Raw genomic sequence first — 22,247 nt, forward strand, 5'->3', positions numbered from 1 at the left:
TTAACACCATATTTTAAAGAAGTATTTTCAGGACATAACATCCTGCTTAAACCCCTGCTTTTACTAGTAGTTTAAATACAGAACCTTGAAAATATTCAAAATTCAGATTTTCCACCATTAGCCAATATTTCCCTCCCCCAATACAATTCAGTTCAAGCATGGGATTTAGGGGACACATTTTCCTAGATCTCTCTGCTCTTGTCATGAATAATTGCTTGGTGACAAACTAGCAACACCCCTAACTGATTCTGTAACATACTAAGCAAAGTTGTAAAGCCAGCTGTTTCTTGTCAAACTTCCAGGAAACCTGGCCAGTTATTGCTAAAACCAATGATTCAACTCTAGTTGATTATAACAGTGATACATTTTCTTAAGATACTGTCCTCATGATCAAGGAAAATGGCTAAAATAAGAAACCATTGCCCAGAATGCCCACCCTCTGAAAAACCAGTCTCCTTTAATGCATCTTATGTTGGACACCCAAAAATTGAAGCACCCAGAATCACTAGTCACTTAAAAAAACAAAAAAAGAATTGGTTCATGGCTATACACAGTGAATTGTTGCTTACCTATAGATACACTGTTTTTACTGCACTTATTTAGAAGTTACTCTGACTAACTCATTCCATCTTTCCAACTCTTTTGACCTCTGTTGGTGATAGAAGCTCAGACAAGAACTTTAATTCTGGGAAAGTAATTGTGCTAAAAGGATTTGTTGGTAGATCTGTAAACTCTGCTAATGGAATCAATATACTCCTGCTGTTCAACTCTTGAGGTACACCCTCCCGCTAGATAGATCATTGGTACTCCGTTTAAGACTATAGCTCACAGAGAGCAATCAGCAGTTGTACTTTGCATTAGGCAAAAATAAACTGTGTTGGAATGGGGCTGTGTCAGACTGTGATCCCTGGAAAAGAGTTCTGAAAGTGATCCATGAGGATCATCATTGTCTCATTGAAACACAGGTTAAAATTCTTCATTATAAGAGGGAGGCACTTTAAAAAAAAAAAAAAAAAAAAAAAAATACTTTGATCCACAAGCAGGGAGTCTACCTCCAGTTTAGCCAGTGTGATTTGAGCCTGCCATCCATGGGCACGGGAGCTGTTTCAGATCCACTTGGCCAGTCTCTTGCTAGGATTAAAGGAGAGACTGAGCTCCGCAATGCGAAAGGGACTCGGCTATGTACCTATTGATCTGCCTTGGAGAAGCTATGAACGAGAGTGACCCTCCCCAGCAGCAGCAGTGAAACTAACTAGCTAAGCCCCAGCCTCCCGTCCAAGATCAGACGGGAGTAATCACCGTAATTGCCCACCGGCTCCAAGCAGAAGCAGGCGTTTCTTCTAACAGCGGGCAGCCCAGGGCGCTACTAGCCCCAAATATAAACCAGCGACTTTCTCGTGTTCCGGGGGACTTGGTTCGTCTTAACTGATCAGCGCTGGCCCCGGGGCAGAGCCAGCGGCGCTCCCTGCACGCAGGGCAGGCTGGCGGGGATGGAGTCTCCTTCCCCGGGACGAACTGTCCCCGGGCACCCAGCAGCAGACGACAACCGAAGCAGCCCCTCAAACTACACGGAACTTGGAGCCCCAGCGCCGCTAGGGGACTCGAGCGAGGAGCGGCGCGAGAATGGGGTGGCCGAGAGGCACGAACTAAGTTGACTTGCTCCGTGGCGCGGGTCCGGGGCAGCCGCTGGAAGTTTGGGGCTCCCTGCTGGGCTTGCCGCCGTAAGGGGCGGGCTGAGTGGGGAGGGGCAGCCCGGCTTGAAAGGCAAAGCCGCCGGCTAGACAAGACATACCTGGGGGGCCGCGGCTGGTTCCGGCGCGGAGCTGCCCATCCACGCGTCTCTCCGGCTCCCGCAGCGAGCCCCGCGGCCCGGCTCGGCGCGGCGCGGCGCGGGGGAAGATGCGCAGGGAGAGGTGGGCGGGGTTATGGACGCAGAGGCGCCCTCCCCATTGGATTTCCCCAGCCCCTTGGCCGCCGAGTCCCAGCTCCGGCCGGGCTGTGCGCACCCCCACTGCGGACAAAGCGCCGCCCCCCAGGACTTGGCCTGCCCCCTTCACCCCCGGGGCTGTTCGGGGACACCAAGGGCGAGCTCCGTAGCGGCGGCGCGAGACAGGAGGCTGCCAGAGACTTCAAGCACCAGCAAGTGAAGCCGCCGCTGGGATGGGACCGGGAACATCAGCGATCCTGGGCGTGGGAACTCCAGCCAGTCCCGGCATCAGAGCAGACTTCGGGGCTGAGTATTTGCTCTGTTACGCCGCTCGTGTGTGTGTTATTTACCCCCTGGGGACAGTTAAAATCGATCACCTGACACAGATAACTGGGAAGTGTTGGGGTCTTTGGTGGGAGCCGTGCGCCCTACCCCACGTGTTAGCCAACAAGGGGGAGTCAAAAACCTCCCATCAGACGGGGAGAAGGTAAGAATCTGGATCCCGCCGATTTGGGGCTCTGCCCCCCCCCCTTAAAATCTAAACAGAGAACAAGTGTCTCTGCCCCTGTTGTGCCGATGGAACGCGGAGCACATTGCATCAGGGCACAACAGCCCTGCAGAACCCCACATCTGGCACCCGCATCTAGCTACATTTTTACCCCAGTAACCCTAATTCTACCATATGAATAACGAGCATGTTTAGCTGCTCCTGTTGTACCCGCTCAAACGCCAGATCCTGATGCATCCCAGCTCAACAGCGCCATTAAAACACAGATCTCGTTTCTGTCGACCCCAAAATAAACTGTGCCTCAAAACAGAGAGCGAGTCTTGCTTCTACTATTCTACCAAACTGGATCCCAACACATCCTGGTACAAGAAAGCTGTAAATCCAGCTGGCACCTGGTTCCTGCTAATGTTTTGGGTACATACCTTGTTCTACTGTCTGAACTCAGTACACATGCAGCTTCTCCTGGTCCATCAGAATAATTTGGATCCCAACATAAAAACTCACTGGATCAAACTGGATCAAGGTGCCAGATCAGAGTTTGAGATGCTGTTGTATTGGGATGCATTAAGATTTGTTAGTTTGGTGCAGTTGGAGTGGCTGGATTTGTTGTGTATATGCCCAGTGGAATTTGAGGGCTGGGGACCAAAAATGACCAGGATCCAGCTTTTACCTTTTTCCTCTTATTCAACAATAGTATTGAGCATCACATGTATAATGAAAACATTGATTTACAATAGCTTTCAACCTTCTGATTTACTAATGTGGAAAACAAATCACTTCATTTGCAGAGGAGAGGGTGCGGAGTGCAAAGTAATGATGCTTATAGGGCACACAGTGTATAAAACATACATTAACATAAATGTGATCTGAATATCATTTAGAATATGATTACGTTTGATTGTGATTGCCAATATTTTAACAACTGCCATCCCTCAGAACACACCCACTGCACACTGATAACTATATACACATACTCTCTTTCTCACACATACAAACACTATACTCTCTTACACAGTATCCAGATTACACATACAAAAATTATTTTTAGGAAATACACCTCTACCCTGATATAACGCGGTCCTTGGGAGCCAAAAAATCTTACCGCGTTATAGGTGAAACCGCGTTATATCGAACTTGCTTTGATCCGCCGGAGCGCGCAGCCCCGCCCACCCCGGAGCGCTGCTTTACCGGGTTATATCCAAATTCCTGTTATATCAGGTCACGTTATATGGGGGTAGAGGTGTATAAATGTTTTCCTCCTTCTTATAAGCTGTGGAAAATGTATACTCTACCCACAGTGCTGAGCATTTGGAATGTGTGAGATTTTCCCCCACTCCAGAAATTCTTCTTATGCTTAGGATAATCTTCAAACCAGTATACGCCTCTTTGTGTTGATATAATTGGATCCACACTATAGTTTGGTACAACTTTCTACAGTAGACAAGGCCTTAGACATTCCTGTGCTCAGCGCTGCAACACTTAACTTTTAGGCACCTAAGCCCAGATCCTCAATGGAATTTAGGCACTTAAACCACAGATTTAGATGCCTAAATATTGGGTTTAGGTGCCTAAATCCCAGTTTTGAAAGCATTGTGATCCACAAAACTTCTGCTGAACCTGGTAGGCATGGTCAGCAGGTATAATAGGCCGCCCCCAACTGACACCTGGGCCACGGTGACCCCGCCCCTTCCCTGAGGCCCCCACCGCCTGCTGCTGCTGCCGCCTGCCAACCTGCACTCCAACCCCCCCGCCCCCCAGGTCCCCACTGCTCGCTGCGTCGCTTCTCCTCAGGGGCGGGGAGGGACGCTGCAAGCAAGCAGCAGGCACGGGGGTCTAGGGGAAGTGAGGTGCTTCAGCTGGGCACTGGGGCGGCTGCTGGCTTGGGGGTGGGGGCACCATCGGCTCTTCCTGGCACTCGGGTGGGGGCTGGCCTAGATTCAGCCTGGCTCGGTGGGTGTGGAGGAAACGGCCTGGCCTGGCGCTCAGCCCAGCGCTGGGGCTGGCCGAGGCTCCTCCTTTTATGGGGGGGGGGCAGGTTTCAGGGCTCCTGCATGCGGGGGGGCAGGGCCTTGGGCAGAAGGGGTGGGGCCAGCAGGCTAGCTTCTCCAAAGTGGGGGTTCACCCACCACCCATGCTGGTAGGTGTCTCAACATACTCAACACCTAAGTTTTCAGAGTAAAAATTTCCTACCCGCCTATGTTTCTGCTTCTGGGCATGAGTGCTGTTGCCTCACTCTAGGCATGCGGATGCCTATCTCCCACATCACCTTTGGGTGAACACTTTTCACAAAGTGATCGCTCTATAGCTGGCCTATCAGTCCTTATCCTCAAAGAAAACCTGCACATTTTCAAAAGACAAGCCTGGGAACTTAAATTCATAACTTTGCTAGACGCTAAAAATCATGGACTGCATAGAGACACTGGATTTATGGCTTATTACAACAATCTATACACACACAATCCACACACACACACACACAAACACACACAGCTGCTTTTCTCCCTCCTTCCTTCCTTTCCTCCCTATTACTGGAGGAGTGTTAATGGGCCACTTCACCTTGATATATGTGAATTACTTATATTGTATAAGTACTTGTATATAATTACTTGTATTTAGCTGTGATGCTCTGAGTTAGGCCTTGTCTATACTACACAGTTTTGCCAACAAATGTCAGCTTTCATCGACAAACCAATGGAGGTGTAAACACTGAAAAGCTCCTCCTGCCGCTTTAACTCCCCTGCTATGCTCACAAAACCACCTCCGAGCAGCATGTTTCCCAGACCTGAAGAAAGAGCTCTGTGTGGCTCGAAAACTTGTCCCTCTCACCACCAGAAGTTGGTTCAATAAAAGATATAACCTCACCCACCTTTCTGCCTAATATCCTGGGACCGACTTGGCTACAGCACTGCATATGACAATGGAAAAAGTTAACCAAGGGAAAATTTGGTTCAGACTATGGACTTTTCATTGCCATGTATCTTGTGCAGTCATTAACAATAGCACAAAATGGATCTAAAATGTTACCAAATCAGAATAGTAGCATTTTGCACCCACACAGAAACCTGGTGGAGTGAGGACAATCAATGGGACACAATCATTCCGTGATACAAAATATACGGAAGGACAGAACATGTTGTGCGGGGGGGGGGGGGTGTCACCAGGGCTGTCCCTAGCTATTTTAGTGCCCTACGCAGCCCCCCAGGCCTCCATGGAGGGGGCTGTGTGGGGCCCCACCCCAGGCCTCCGCTGGGGGGGGGCGGCGCGGCTGGCCCCAGGCCTCCGCGGGGGGGGGGGGGGAGGAAGGGGGGCTGGCCACTTCCTGCGGAAAGTGGAGTGACCCAGACCCAGCCTGCTCTGCTCCCCTGGCTCCCAGGCTTGGGGGAAGGGGGGAACCGCCCCCCAGCACTTGCCGGTGGCGCGGCTGCGAGCCAGAGGAGCAGAGCAGTCTGGGGCCGGGTCACTCTACTTACCAGTGAGTGCAGGCCCGACTGCTTCTAGAGTCCTCAGGGGCGTGGGGGCAGGGCGGGGGCAGGAAGAGGTGGGGCGGAGCAGGGGTGGGGGCACTGGGGAAGCCCTGGAGCAGCAGGGGCTGGAGCAGCACGCAGGTGTGCAGGGCACCAAATTTCCTGGTGCCCTACGCAGCTGTGTGCTTTGCGTATGGGTAAGGACGGCCCTGAGGGGCACTATATGTGAAAGAAAATATAGAATCAAATGAAGTAAAAATCTTAAATGAATCCACATGTTCCATAGAATCTCTATGGATAGTAATTCCATGCTCTAATAAGAATATAACAGTAGGAATATATTATCGACCACCTGACCAGGACAGTGATAGTGACTATGAAATGCTACGGGAGATTAGAGAGGCTATCAAAATAAAGAACTCAATAATAGTGGGGGATTTCAATTATCCCCATATTGACTGGGTACATCACCTCAGGACGAAATGCAGAGACAAAATTTCTCAATAATTTAAATGACTGCTTCTAGGAGCAGCTGGTACAGGTACCCACAAGGGGAGAGGCAATTCTCGATTTAGTCCTGAGTGGAACGCAGGACTCGGTCCAAGAGGTAATTACAACAGGACCGCTTGGAAATAGTGACCATAATATAACAACATTTAACATTCCTGTGGTGGGAAGAACACCTCAACAGCCCCACACTGTGGCATTTAATTTCAGAAAGGGCAACTATGCAAAAATGAGGAGGTTAGTTAAACAGAAATTAAAAGGTACAGTGACTAGAGTGAAATCCCGGCAAGCTTCATGGACACTTTTCAAAGACACCATAATAGAGGCCCAACTTAAATGTACACCTCAAATTAAAAAACACAGTAAAAGAACTAAAAAAGAGCCACTGTGGCTTAACATGTAAAAGAAGCAACCATGTAAAAGAAGCAGTGAGAGATAAAAAGGCATCTTTTAAAAAGTGGAAGTCAAATCCTAGTGAGGTAAATAGAAAGGAGCATAAACACTGCCAAATTAAGAGTAAAAATGTAATAAGAAAAGCCAAAAAGGAGTTTGAAGAACAGCTAGCCAAAAACTCAAAAGGTAATAACAAAATGTTTTTTAAGTACATCAGAAGCAGGAAGCCTGATAAACAACCAGTGGTGCCCCTAGACAATCGAGATAAAAAAGGAGCACTTAAAGATGATAAAGTCATTGTAGAGAAACTAAATGAATTCTTTGCTTCAGTCTTCACGGGTGAGGATGTTAGGGAGATTCCCAAACCTGAGCTGTCCTTTGTAGGTGATAAATCTGAGGAATTGTCACAGATTGAAGTGTCATTAGAGGAGGTTTTGGAATTAATTGATAAACTTAACAGTAACAAGTCACCGGGACCAGATGGCATTCACCCAAGAGTTCTGAAAGAACTCAAATGTGAAATTGTGGATCTATTAACTATGGTTTGTAACCTGTCCTTTAAATCAGCTTCTGTATCCAATGACTGGAAGATAGCTAATAGAACGCCAATATTTAAAAAGGGATCTAGAGGTGATCCCAGCAATTACAGACCGGTAAGTCTAACGTCAGTACTTAGATTTCAAGAAAGCCTTTGACAAGGTCCCTCACCAAAGGCTCTTAAGTAAATTAAGTTGTCATGGGATAAAAGGGAAGGTGCTATCAGGGATTGGTAACTGGTTAAAAGACAGGGAACAAAGGGTAGGAATAAATAGTAAATTTTCAGAATGGAGAGGGGTAACGAGTGGTGTTCCCCAAGGGTCAGTCCTAGGACCAATCCTATTCAACTTATTCATAAATGATCTGGAGAACGGGGTAAACAGTGAGGTGACAAAGTTTGCAGATGATACTAAACTGCTCAAGGTAGTTAAGACCAAAGCAGACTGCGAAGAACTTCAAAAAGATCTCACAAAACTAAGTGATTGGGCAACAAAATGGCAAATTAAATTTAATGTGGATAAATGTAAAGTAATGCATATTGGAAAAAATAACCCCAACTATACATACAAAATGATGGGGGCTAATTTAGCTACAACTAATCAGGAAAGAGATCTTGGAGTCATTGTGGATAGATCTCTGAAGACGTCCACGCAGTGTGCAGCGGCAATCAAAAAAGCAAACAGAATGTTAGGAATCATTAAAAAAAGGGATAGAGAATAAGCTGGAGAATATCTTATTGCCCTTATATAAATCCATGGTACACCCACATCTTGAATACTGCGTACAGATGTGGTCTCCTCATCTCAAAAAAGATATACTGGCATTAGAAAAAGTTCAGAGAAGTGCAACTAAAATGATTAGGGGTTTGGAACGGGTCCCATATGAGGAGAGATTAAAGAGGCTAGGACTTTTCAGCTTGGAAAAGAGGAGACTAAGGAGGGATATGATAGAGGTATATAAAATCATGAGTGGTGTGGAGAAAGTGAATAAGGAAAAGTTATTTACTTGTTCCCATAGTATAAGAACTAGGGGCCACCAAATGAAATTAATGGGCAGCAGGTTGAAAACAAATAAAAGGAAGTTCTTCTTCACACAGCGCACAGTCAACCTGTGGAACTCTTTGCCTGAGGAGGTTGTGAAGGCTAGGACTATAACAGGGTTTAAAAGAGAACTAGATAAATTCATGGAGGTTAAGTCCATTAATGGCTATTAGCCAGGATGGGTAAGGAATGTTGTTCCTAGCTTCTGTTTGTCAGAGGGTGGAGATGGATGGCAGGAGAGAGATCACTTGATCATTACCTGTTAGGTTCACTCCCTCTGGGGCACCTGGCATTGGCCACTGTCGGTAGACAGGTTACTGGGTTGGATGGACCTTTGGTCTGACCCAATACGGCCGTTCTTATGTTCTTATGTTCACTTTGCGCTGGTGTAAATGACTTTATAAGGCAATGGAGAGTAACCCTTTTTTTGTACCATTAACCCATTTGGGGATTGTCTACACTAGGAGTTTAACCTTGAATTAAGTGTCTGCACAGTCTAGGGAAGGCCATGTTTACACTAGTGAACTTACAGCGGCACAGCTGTACTGATGCAGCTGTGCCACTGTAAGATCGCTCATGTAGCCACTCTATGCTGACGGGAGAGAGATCTCCCATCAACAGAATAAAACCACCTAAACGAAGTGCTTGAAACCCCTCCCAGCTTGATGTCATCTGCATATTTTATAAGCATATTCTCCACTCTATTATCCAAGTCATCAGTGGAAAATATTGATGAAGATCAGACCCAGGACCGACTCCAGGACCCCACTAGATACACACTCCCAGTTTGACAGCTTCCCTGGCTAACCTAAGATGTATACGTCAGTGCACCCAAACACGGTTATGTCTGAGGGTTGCTGTGAGCTTTTCTTGTCTGTGAAATACCATCATCCCTGTGTGCTTGCCCTCCGCATTTCCCTAGTTGCTTTCCTTCCTAAACTGCCTTCATTCAACCAAATCCTGTCTCCGGATACACCAGTACAAACCACTGAAGGCAAATGAAATCAATGTTCTCCACTATTGAACATTCATAATTTAAACAGCACAGTTGGAAATATGCCTTAGGTGATCAGATTTTTAACTGAAAACTAGAGCCAATGGGGATAGACCGTGGTAACTGAGGTCTTTCATGTATTCTTACTATCCTGTACATTCTCCTCCTGCCTGTGAGTTGGCACAACAATGGGATATGTATAGTGAGATAATGGGTACCCCTTGCAGTCCCTGCACTAATAGTTACAAGGATGCATTTGTTTCTATTACACTAAGAAACAAGCCACCTGAACACTCACCTGTCAGTTAATAAGTTGCACACTGCATTGGTCATGCCTGCTGCTGACTGCAGAATCTCTGTTTGGATTCCCTCTGTCTGGATATAAACTGATTAATTTAAACCAGATTTACATCATTTTGCACTACAGAAAGGAGATGATCCTTCTCTCATTTACACCACAGGAACTCTATTGAAGTTACTTTTGTTTTTTAACATTGGTGTGTAAAAAGTGAGATAAAGTGCTCATCAACTTAAGGATTGTCTACACACAACTTGCACTGAAATAACTAAATTGGTTCTAATTCACAATGGGCTATTTCAGCGCACTTGGACACTTATTTTGGAATAATAAAAAGGTTCTATTTCTACTTTGATTACAATGGAAACAAACAACTTGACCTAAGCACCTTCCATTCACTAATGAATTCATCCTCACATTATGGCAGGGAGATAGGGAAGTATTTATTACATTTGTCTTCTCTTCCTGTGATAAAGCATTAGCTTACCCTAAATCACTTCATGGTAGAGATAACCCATCTAAGATTAAGTAAAAGAGAACTACCGCAGCTCACTGTCAGCTGACTCTGTCTTGCATGGTTTGGGCTGCAGGGCTATAAAATTACAGTGTAGATATTTGAATTCAGGCTGGAGCCTAGGGTCTGAGACCCTGCAAGGGAGGAGGGTCCCAGAGCCTGGGCTCCAGCGCAAGCCTGAACATCTACACAACCATTTTTAGCCCTGCAGCCCATCGAGCATGAGTCAGCTGACCTGAGTTCTGCGGCTCGATGCCATGGGTATTTTATCGCAATGTAGACATACCCCTGTGGCAACGGCAGACAAGAAATCCATGACAGAATCAAGAATAGAACCTAAGGCTGCTGAGTCCCAGTCTAATAACTTAACCACAAAAATCAGCCTTCCTTCTTTCAGAGATGGTACTTACATTATGAATATTTAGAAGAGAACCCTTATGGTACTTGTACCTGAGAATATCCTCAAATAAGCCCTATGAGCCAGCACTATACTGCCTCTCCAATTGAGTCTCTCTGCACCAGCTAATGCTTTATCACAGGAGAGGAGAAGACAAATGTACAGACACTGAGGGCATTTTATATTCTTTAGGGGTGGGGTATATTTTCTATTGATCTGAAAATAACCTCCAATTTGCAGTAGTTTATATAACAAAGGAGTATGGATTGCAAGTGACAGAGATATGCAATATTGTCCACTGAGAGGTATCCCATGTTGAAAAGTGTTTCTCCTTTCAGTGGCTGCTACTGGGGTGGGGGGACGGGGACGACAAAACATCTTATGTAAGGTGGTGGCTGTGGGGCCTAGAAAATCCAATATAATATTTCCTTTCTCTTTCCCTCTATAAGTCTATGCTTTCTTTTCCATATTTTCCCTCTCTTTTTTCCTTGATTTTCTTCTTTATTTCTCTTTCACTAATGTTCTTTCCACTTTTTCATCTCTATTTCTCGATTATCACTATTTCCGTTCAGGTAGCCCCAAAGAACTACCGTCAAGGATCAGAGTTTCATTGTGCTAGGCTCTATACAGCCAAGTACTAAAGAAGACAGTCCATTCCCCTGAGATCTCACAACATAGATATGAGGCAGGGTGAAGCTGGTGAAAGAGAGCGAAAAACAGGGGTTGGACGCTGAGGTAGTAATAAAATGAACAGAGAGCAGCACAAAAGCAGTAGCCCCTGCACTCTCCCCATTTGTTTATTCTCCTCTTTTCCTGCCTTTTATTTCTTTTTCATTATTTCCCCTCTTTCTATTTTCATTATTTTCATACAAACAATATTTTTTTAAATGTTATTCTCAGCCTCTTCATTTTCTGCTCAGTTCTTAGCCCTTGACAGGTCTCCTCCTCTGAGCACCTTGCAGGGGTGGGAGTCAGCCATCAGCTGTGAGGGAGGCAGACAGAATTTTAAAGATTTCTTTCAGATCTTAAGAGGAAAGGAGGCGGTGGATCAATACTGCTGTATAGGCACGCAGCACTGATTATTGAGATGTAAGCATATGTATATCTATTTGAGGGCATTCAGCCACATTCCCGTCCCATCCTGCTCTGCTATCATGAATAATAGAAGGAGGAAGACCATTCTTGTGAGCCTGGGTGAGTCCAAATAAGTGCAGAAAGGGACCAATACATCTTCTGCATTACTGTCTTGTATTCACTGTATATACCTGGAAAAAAAGTAAGGCTAAACCTAGAAGTTTCATAATTTTTTTTGAGGATTATGAGGTGGTCTGGGACTGGATAAATTGCTAGATCATTTATTAGATTGCTAGATAAACCTCACATACCTCAAAGGAGCTGGGACTAGAACCTGAGTCACTCAGTTCCAAAACCATAGTTCCTTTAACTGACAGTAAGAATAGCTGCTATAACCTTTCTCTGTGGATCAGCACTGCAGGGCATCTCTCGCTCTCGCGCTCTCTCTCTCTCTCTCTCTCTCACACACACACACACACACACACACATATTGAATTTTGAGTTCTGATTTAGCACATATGAATTAACAAGTGTTAACTAGCAGGACTGCAAATCCTAGTGCAAGTAGCTAAACACAATTAGGAATAACCTTTTGTGTGGCGGCTTGTGGTGGGTCTGGCACCGCCCCGCCCCTGTGGCAGAGGTGGGATGGGGTGTCGGAACCTCGCCACTCCCAAGTTCCCGTGCTTGTCTCTCTGTGGGTGGCTGGTTGCAGCCTAATGGCCTCCTGCCACACGATCACCCCTTGCAGGCAAGGTAGTGCAGCCTAGCGGCCAGAGTCCATGTAACTCACCCCAAGTATCTGGGTGGTGAGGCCCAATGGCCAGGGTCCATATAAACCACTCACAGCATTGGAACAGTGCAGCCTAATGGCCAGAGTCCATACAATCCCCCTCATGCGCGGGGTAGTGTGGCCTAGCGGCCGGAGTCCAGCTAACTCAACCCCCAGTGTCAGGGCAGTGTGGCCCAATGGCCAGGGTCCATATAAAATTACTCCCCGCATTGGAGCAGTGTGGCCTAATGGCCAGCGTCCATACAATCCCCGGAATGTGGGGGGGATGGTAGTAGGGGGACCTGGGACCACCCTCTCCACTGGGTCCCAACCCAGGGCCCTGGTAGTGGCAAGTTCCCCTTGCCAGCAGCTCAGTGTCCGTGCAGCTCTAACGCCATTTGCCTCTAAAGTTCCCCTGGGTCACTTCCTACCACAAACGCCAGGTTCTCCACTTCGGGAGGTCCTCCAGTCTGTTCCCCTCCTGGGACGTACTCCATCTGGGCATCAGGGTGTGTCCCGACTTGGCTGACCTCTGGGTCCTGGTGCGCAGGCTGTCCCTTCTTGGGAGCTAGCAGCATGCCTCCTTCCCCTCCGGTGGTCAGCCCAGACTGAGCAGCTCTGCAGGCTTTTATACCTGTTCCCCAGTTGGAGCATGCCCAGCAGAGCTTCCAGGGCATGGCTTCCTCTGCTAGGAAGGAAGGGTTAACCCCTGCCGTCCCAATGCAGGGCCGCTCTGCCCCGTCACACGGCTACACTAAAATTTATAATTGTGTTAATTAGCAGGTATTAAAACATAACTAAAAATTCAAGTTTAGAGAGGATGGATTGTAAGTGACTGAGATTCGCAATAATGTCCATTGAGAGGTATCCCATGTTGAAAAGTGTTTCTCTTTTCAGTGGCTGCCACTAGGGGGAAACAAAACATCTTATGTAAGGTTGTGGGCCCTGCCTTACCTATCAACTCTAATACAATATCAAGCCAGCAAAAAACCCACTTTACCAAAGCCTTTACTGGCCATTAGTCCAATTTTCCCATATGCACCTATATGTTCTCTTCCATGATGCCCACTATTCATGAAAGTAGCTCCATAAAAAATGCTATGAAGCCAACATATCCTTCAAATCCCTCCTTAGAACTCACTTCCGTTGTGATGCCTCAAAACACCTGGCAATGTTTAGGTGGTTGGTATGATCTGACTGTGGCTAACATTACATGTGATCATTTCAATTTTAGCTTGTCTGCCCTACACCCACCCCTTTTTGTTGTATCCATCTGTTGTTGCTCATCATATGCTCAGCTGTAAGCCCTTTTGGACAGAGACTGATTCTTTTTCTTATGTGTGTAGTGTACCTAGCACAGTGAGTCCTCAGTCCCTGAAAAGTGTTATGTTACCACAATTTGCCTCATTGTTTCCTTGAGACCAGTGTAAACAACCACCTACAATGCAGGTCAATGGAGAATCAGGCCCAAAGTGTGATAATTGTCTGAATGAGCATCAAGGATTCTGATACAGAGCTTCTCCAGCTGTATTCCTTGGTCCCAAGAGATGCATGGAAGATTTCTGGATGATCCCAGAAGCACCTGGATTTTCCTGGATACTGGTGTAAATCTTTGTAAAAGGGTCCATTACTTTATTATTAATTTGTTGTGCATAAAAAGCATGTTCAGTGCCGTATAAGACAAAAATAACTACCGTAACTCACTGCCTTGAAGAATTTAATACATTCAAATCAGTGTGTCCAAGAAGAAAATCAACCTGACTAGCATCTGTACTGCTTCTTTCTCAGAAAGTGTCCCCACTGTCCATACTATAAAGAGACTGCTATGGAGTTGAAAACAGACTCCTTTGCAACAATATAGGATTCACTAGCATTGCACAAGAGCTCTAAAAGCAGTCTTGGGACTTCCGTTGGACTGCTATGAATATATCTGTAATATGATGAGGCTAGCAAAGAGTTTTAAGTGCTGTATCATCAGCCCCATTGGACTGCTGCTATTTAATCTAAAGTCACACTGAAAAGGAATCCCTCTAACTTCTAGTGGAATGAAATTATTCTACTCATATTTAATTTGTTTAGCAGCAAGCTCTGATTAGCTTTCCTCTACTGTCTAGAGGCCTAGAACTATATATTGTTTTTCTGTATTACTTGTGCTGTAGGAACTGTACAGTATTATTTTATTGCTGCTGGACACTGGAGATCTTCTCTTAGCTCATACAGGAAAGTAGTTGGTTTTACATTCATCTTAGAGCTCAATAGATTGCTAAAAGCCATATTCTGATCCCCCAACCCCTGTTGCATAACACCTTAGGGTCCAATCCTGCAAACACATATGTACATGTTGAGCGTCTGACGAAGTGGGTATTCACCCATGAAAGCTTATGCTCCAATACAACCGTTAGTCTTAAAGGTGCCACAGGACTCTCTGTTGCTTTTTACAGATCCAGACTAACACGGCTACCCCTCTGAAACTTTACTACTGTTAGTAGTCCCATGGAGAATAGGTGCATGTGGCACCCAATCCTACAACTCCCAACTCTACAACTGACTTCTTTGAGAACCTCTAGTTTTGTATCCCTCTTACAGCTTCATTAATGTAATTAGAGCCAAGAGCTATTTAGCATTTGAGTACCCGATCCTTGGCTCATGTACATCAGTCTTCTGCTAATATAACTGCACTGACTTCAAATCACAGCAAATCAACAGTAAGACCAGAATCAGCCCAAGTTGTTCTCATAGGGGTTGGTTATATGTTGTTCCCAAGTCTGTATTATAGTCTGGGAGTACTTCATAGAATTTTCAGTTATAATATTGGAGTACTGTAATTCCTTTCAGGCGGGTGATGGCACAATTTATATTTAATCTTACCACAACCAACTGCCAGCTTCAACTATGTGTTGATTCAACTTCGTCAGTGTTGGTGGAGGTAGTTTATTATCAGTGACAATAGAAATCCATATGGCATATGATCTTTGTAGCATCAACAGGCATTCACCCCCACCACCTGTGCAAGAGGTTATATCCTGGATCTTTGTAAATTCAGTGAGGATATTTCTCTATTCTACGTAGTGTTATTAATACTGGATTTCATTGTGAGGCACAAGTTGTGCAATTAAAGAGATAGCTACATATCAGTCTATTTGCTCTGATAGCAAGTGAATGTTAGGTCATCAGGAATTTCAATGGAAATGTTTTTGGGTTTTTTATGGAAAATGCAGTTTCCCATGGAAAATTTCAATTTTGCTGAAATGTTTCAGTTTTCCATTGGGAAAATCTAAATGAAATATTTTATTTCAGGTCAGGTCATCCCAAACCAAAATATTCTTGTTTCTTAAACTGAAGGGAAACATTTCATTTCAGGTCAGTTTGACATTAATCTGTGACTGCCTGAGCTGCTGCAGTGAGTAGTCAGTGATGTAATTTGGTATTGTAATGTCCCCATTCTCTTCTAGGGACTGGGCTCCGCAAGTAGACTACATCTTCCATGATATATACAGTCTCTTCTCTGGTTAAACCACTCTGGTGTATCGTGGGAGTCCCAAGATCATAGTGCATCATGGGTGATGTAGTCTGGCCAGGGAGCCTGGCCCATAAAGACCAAAGGGGGCATGAGGCATCCAAACTATAACTCCCATAATTCACCCGCAGCTCCAAAGGACACAGTTCAATGTCAACATGAGCCAAAACAACATGTTTCAATTTAGTTTGACAAACCAAAACATTTCCAAATTCAATTTTTTCAGAACTTTCTGTTCCTCAAGATATTTTGATATTTACACTTTTCATTTCTATTCAGGATTAAAATAAATGTTGAAATATTGGAATTTCCCTGAGACAAAATTTCCAATTTTTGAACACTTCTCATGAACATTTAGCCATATCCAAGGTCAAGAGAAATATGTACAAAAAATGGCAAAACGATAAAAGAATTTTTCTCCTGTAATATATTTAACTAACTTTGTGGGCCAAATTCTTCTCTCCATTACACCAGAGCAGAGTAAATCTACAGTGACTCCATTTAAATTAACAGAGTTACACTAACTATATAGCTCAGTGGTTTGAGCATTGGCCTGCTAAACCTATGGTTGTGAGTTCAATTCTTGAGGGGGCCACTTAGGGATCTGGGGCAAAATCCATACTTGGTCCTGCTAGTGAAGGCAGGGGGCTGGACTCCATGACCTTTCAGGGTCCCCTCCAGTTCTATGAGATAGGTATATCTCCATATTTTATTTAGGGGGGGGGGGCAAGGGAGGGATAGCTCAGTGGTTTGAGCATTGGCCTGTTAAACCCAGGGTTGTGAGTTCAATCCTTGAGGGGGCCATTTAGGGATTGGGGCAAAAATTGGGGATTGGTCCTGCTTTGAGCAGGGGGTTGGACTAGATTACCTCCTGAGGTCCCTTCCAACCCTGATATTCTAAAGCACATTCTATCTTATATGGCCTCCATGGCCACACATTCTGTCTTATGAACTTATATGGCCTCCAACTGAGTGCCTCACAATCTCTTAATGTATCTACCTTCATAACATCCCTGTAAGGCAGGGTATTATTATTATCCCCATCATACTGATGGGGAACTGAGGGGCAGATACTAAGTGACTTTCCCAAGATCACAGAGAAATTCTGAGGCAGGACAGAGAATTAAACCAACCCCAAGATAGCACTCTAAATAACTGGAATATCCTTCCTTTCCCTTCCCTGAGCTATCCTCAGATGTGTGGTGTGCAACCTACACCATTCTTTTGAATGACTTTCTCCACAGGCTGATATGGGGTTGGGTTGGAGGCAGAGCCATGCCTCTGTCCCTCCTATGCACATTAGGGCGCACTGAGGGAGCAGTCCCTGTATTCAGGGACTGGTGGGTCCTTACACCAGTCATCATGCCAGGCAGGAAGGCTCCCTGTGGGTGTCACTTCACCCCCATGCACCTGAATAAAAGCCAGTCACAATCTGGCCCTTCAAGATGAGAACTTGTGTCAACAAGAAAAGGTTGTTCAGCAAAATGCCAGAGTGATCCCCTAATCATTATGAAAAGTGCTATGAGACATTTACCTTCCTTCTGGATGGATGGCAGCTATGGGGAGAGGAGATCTCAATTTAACAAGTCATCTGAACTTGAATTTATCTTTTTCCCCAGTGGCAACTTAAGAGTCCTACCAAGAGAGCTATGCTGACAAATCCTGATGCAGTCAAGAACATTTCCGAATTTTTAAATAAATGTATCAGTAGAAAACATTTTTGAAGTTTCCACTGCACTGTAGATTGGCAACACCAAGGGACTGATCCTGCAATTCTTTGAGGCCTAATCCAAGGCCAATTGACATGAAAGAGGACCAGGGCATGGACAATTCAAGAATGCAGCATCAGGCCCTTGGTGATTCTGTGGATTTTGATATCATGAACTAGCATAAAAGTAAATTTTAATAGTTAAAATTAGGCTTAGAAGTTGAGATTCATTAAAACGAACTGAGCACTACATTGCTTCAGTCTGGATATTGATAAAACATTATCTTCTATTTTATTAACAAATATTGTAATTCTGTTTACTTGTTGGGGATGACACATTATTTTCACTTTCCATCTCTACTCCTGCCATTTTAAATCTGCTGTCAGTTGAGGGGTTGTAGACCTTTACACCAAAGAAAGCTCCCAATATTAAATTATAGAAGACCATTTCTGTGGCAAACTGACTTTGTAGAATCAGATGTGATGCTACAAATCATCAGATGTGATGATTTGAAAGATTAAGATCCCAGAAAAACTGAAATAGAACATTAATATACAGCACCCAAGAAGGGAAATGTATTCTTTGTAATAAATTTGATACACAAAATAAAAAGACTTTTAAAAATACATAAACATGAACATAAGACATCTCTCTTCATATCCTTAGCAGGAAAAAGTGGATTAAATACATAAAATATATTTAATCATATATATGTTTTCTAGAAACTTGTAAGTCCAGATACAAGAGAGCGCATGCAATGAGTCTAGAGACTAAGGACAAGATTATCAAAACTGTGTGGTTAAATTAAGGCTTCTATACTCATATTTAGATATTTAAATAATTTTGCCTGATTTTCAAAAGTGCTGAGCACCCAGCAGTTCCCATTGACTTCAATGGGTGCTCGACATTTTTGAAAATCAGGCTATAAACTTATGCCTTACATCCTCAATGGTATTTAAGCACCTAATTCCCATTGAAATCAATTGGAGATAGGCACCTAAATAGCTTTGAGAGTCTGGATTGAGGTGCCTAAATATGGATACAGAAGACTTAATTTAGGCACACAGTGTTTAAAATTTTGGCCCAAGTCCACAGATTATTAATTATTATTAAACATTTATATTGTGGTAGCATCTAAAGGTCACCAAAAGGTTGGGCCCCATTTGTGCTAGCCTCTGTACAAGCAAATGATAAATAATAGTCCCTGCTTCAAACACTTTGCAACCTGAAAGACAAGACAAGACTAACACATGGCTGGCACAAACAGGCAGGCTGGGGTGGGGAAGGGAAGATGGGGTGACAAATAATTGTAACAAAGAGTGCACATTCTTAGCTGGTCTCTGGCAGGGATCACAGAAGACAAATCTTCACGAATGAAAAGAGGGACTTCCATAATGTTTTAGCTTGTCACTCTGGACAGGAAGAAGAAAAGAAGCTCAACTTCCACTAAAAAAAAAAAAAAAAAAAAAAAGCAAGAAGATTCTGTGTATGTGATCTGAAGGTCAGAACAATGAATGTGAATATTAGTATATTTTATATATATATATATTTTATATTCAGGTAGGGGAAATAATGTGTCATTTCTCCCTGTGCTAGGGTCTCCTGTGGCTGGGTGGCCTAGTGGCTAGACCGCTGGTCTTGCAGTCTGTAAGGCCAGAGAGGGTGATAGGGGGACCTGGACCCTACCTCTGCATTGGGTCCCAGCCCAGGACCTTGTGTAGTTTAACTCCTAAACAGGGGAGATGAGTCTCCCTCCCAGGGGTGGGGGGCAGGGATAGTAGTCAAGACCAGTTTCCCTGGGCTTATTCCTACACATTTCTTTAGTTTGGGCCATGGCCCTGCTAATCCAGTTGCCCCCATAGTTGGGGCTTATTTGCAGGCTCCCCTTGGCAGGGGAAGCTTTACTTGCCTTAAGTGGCTGCGCTGGCTGGCAGGTCATTGATTCATCCCTACAGGCAGGCAGACAGAGAGCCCCTGCCTCCTCATCAGTCAGCCCCCAACTGAGCCAGGCTCCCTTCTTTTCTCTCTCCCCCCGCCCCTCACCCCCGCCTCCAAGGCTGGCATTGGCTGAAGGTATAGCGGGGCAGGGCTAGCTGTATCCAGACGTTTTCTTTAACCCCCGTTGTGCCGGACAGCAGTTTCTGCTCCCTCACACACACCCTAAAAAAACCGAGAGAGAAGAATGGTATTTATATTCAAGGTATAAAACAATATTATACAGATTACCGTACATTTTAAGAGCAGGCAAATCTTCACTTCTGTTTATTCTGATTGTCAGATAGCGATCTATAACTACGTATAGGCAGAGAGAAATTGGCTGTATACTGGCAACAATAATTGAATGACATAACTGAATGGTAAATAAGAAGAGAGCACATAAATATCATGCATTGGACACAAAATGTCCCTGGACAGTAGGCAGTCTTTATATTATGTCTACACATAACTCTTCTATGTAATCACAACACTCTGCATTTCTTCTCATTTGGTTCCAAACTGTATAAAACACTGTCCCACCCAGCAGAGTTCTCTGCTGCAAACTAAACTTGAGGCCAAATTAATCCTTGATGTAATTCCATCAGGTTCAATTTGTTCTAGGGACAGAACATCTATAGATTGATACAACAGCCTCATGAGGGAGCTGTTTCCATCATTCAGCAGCCAGCGCCAGTGGATAAAGAAGACAAGCTGCATATGTCCTAAAACTGCTGAAGTTACCAAGCAGGGATAGGAAGTTATGAGGACATTTCCCTACCTTGTGAGGCCCACATAAGGGCTGACCAGAATTGCAGTCCCTCCTCAGTGGACTGCAGACTCCTCCACTAGTCACGCCAGGGTGCCCACACCTCAAAGGGAGCCAGGAAGAGTAAAAAGGAGGTGGAGTCATGGCTTTGTACCCTTTATGTGCTGGCTATATGTGGGGAGTAGGCTGCACTTCATGAGGTGGTATAACCTTAAGTGTGTATAACCATGCATGCGGTGGTGTAACCTGTTTGTTACAGGTTCCCCTGCTGTGCCTGATCCACAGAAAATATAAAAGTCTTTTACAGCCCCACCTAGGGAACTTCAACTCATGCTTTCAGTTCTGGAGGTTCCCATTTCAATCCCTGATGTGTCAGCCAAGACAGCAGACATCCCACATGCTGCCCCTGTGCACTGGGGAGCCCAAGGAGTCATTCTGCATTTTTGAGACAGAGTCCCCCCTGGGGAATGTGGGCTCCACCCCACCCCCAAAGCAGGGTTGTGCCTGAATGCCACTATCAAACCCTAAATGATTTAGTAACTCATTAGTATCCCCCAAGGACTCATATCTGGCTATGGAGGCAGTGCAGACCAGAAGGCTGAGTCCTAGTTAATAACCTTTCTAGCTAATGTGTCTGCTTTTGTAGGCAGCACTTACAGCTGAATTGCATATTTTTTGGCTTCACTTTTTTTACATGGGAAATGTTTGAATAAGATCAGTACACAAGCAAGCTGCCTGGAAACATCTTTCTTGGGTAGGAAACAGAACAAGAGGTTCATAAGGCAATTAGTTGAGCCTCCTAACACTACATTGCAAACCTCACTAAAGAAAATTATACTGAATTTCCTCTTGGATGTGTTACCAGGGTTTTTAGTCTACTCTTGTCATCCAAGAGGGAGATTGTAAAATTCCTCTTGGTTTTATTGTTTCCATTACCATAGAGTAACTTATTATCCAACTACAGGATAAAGGGGAATTATCATGTTGTTTTGGCCATGAGGCTATGGCGTTAAGAAAAGCCTTAAAGTTCCAGTTAACTGGTAGTCACTTTAGAAAATTGTAGCCATTATGTCTCCTTTCTTAGTCCAAGGGTCTTGGGTTTCCTTGCCCTAACCCTACTTGCCAGTTGTGGGTTATTGGCTACAGGGCCGGCTCTGGCTTTTTTGCCGCCCAAAGCAAAAAACGCCCGGCGGGCCGGAGCAGCAAGCGGGGGGGGGGGGGGGAGGAAAACAAACCTGCCCCCGGCCGGAGCGGCAAAGGGGAAGAGCGGGAAACAAACCTGCCCCCGGCCGGAGCGGCGAAGGGGGAGGGCGGAGAACAAACCGGCCGGCCGGAGCAGCAAAGGTGGGGGGGGGGGACAAACCGGCCGGCCGGAGCAGCAAAGCGGGGGGAGGAAACAAACCTGCCCCGGCCGGAGCAGCGGGCGGGGGGGACAACAAACTGGCCCACCTGCCGGAGCGGCGAAGGAAAGAAAAAATAAAAACAAACAAAAAATACCTGCGGGGTGGTGGGAGCGTGGGTGCAGGGGGACTCCCGGCCCTGCAGACCCCGGGCAGCGGAGTGCGCACCCCGGCTAGCGGGGGGGGGGGAGAGAGAAGGAGGGTGGCCAGGGCTTCCTTAAGTGGGGCGCTTGCCACGCGGCCCCTCCCGCTGCGCCGCCTGCTGGGAGGGCTCCGCGCCGCTCCGTTCGGCAGGCAGGGAAGGACGCGGGCTGCCCTACCGGGCTTGATGCAGGGCGCTCCCCTCCTCCGCCCCCTACAGGGCGGTGGGAGCAGTAAACCAAAAAGAAAAAACCTGCAGGGGCGGCCAAAGCGGTGAAGCGCAAAACAAAACAAAACCAAAAAAAAAAAAAA

This window comes from Emys orbicularis, chromosome 3 (genome assembly GCF_028017835.1).
Source record: "Emys orbicularis isolate rEmyOrb1 chromosome 3, rEmyOrb1.hap1, whole genome shotgun sequence".
NCBI lineage: Eukaryota > Metazoa > Chordata > Testudines > Emydidae > Emys > Emys orbicularis.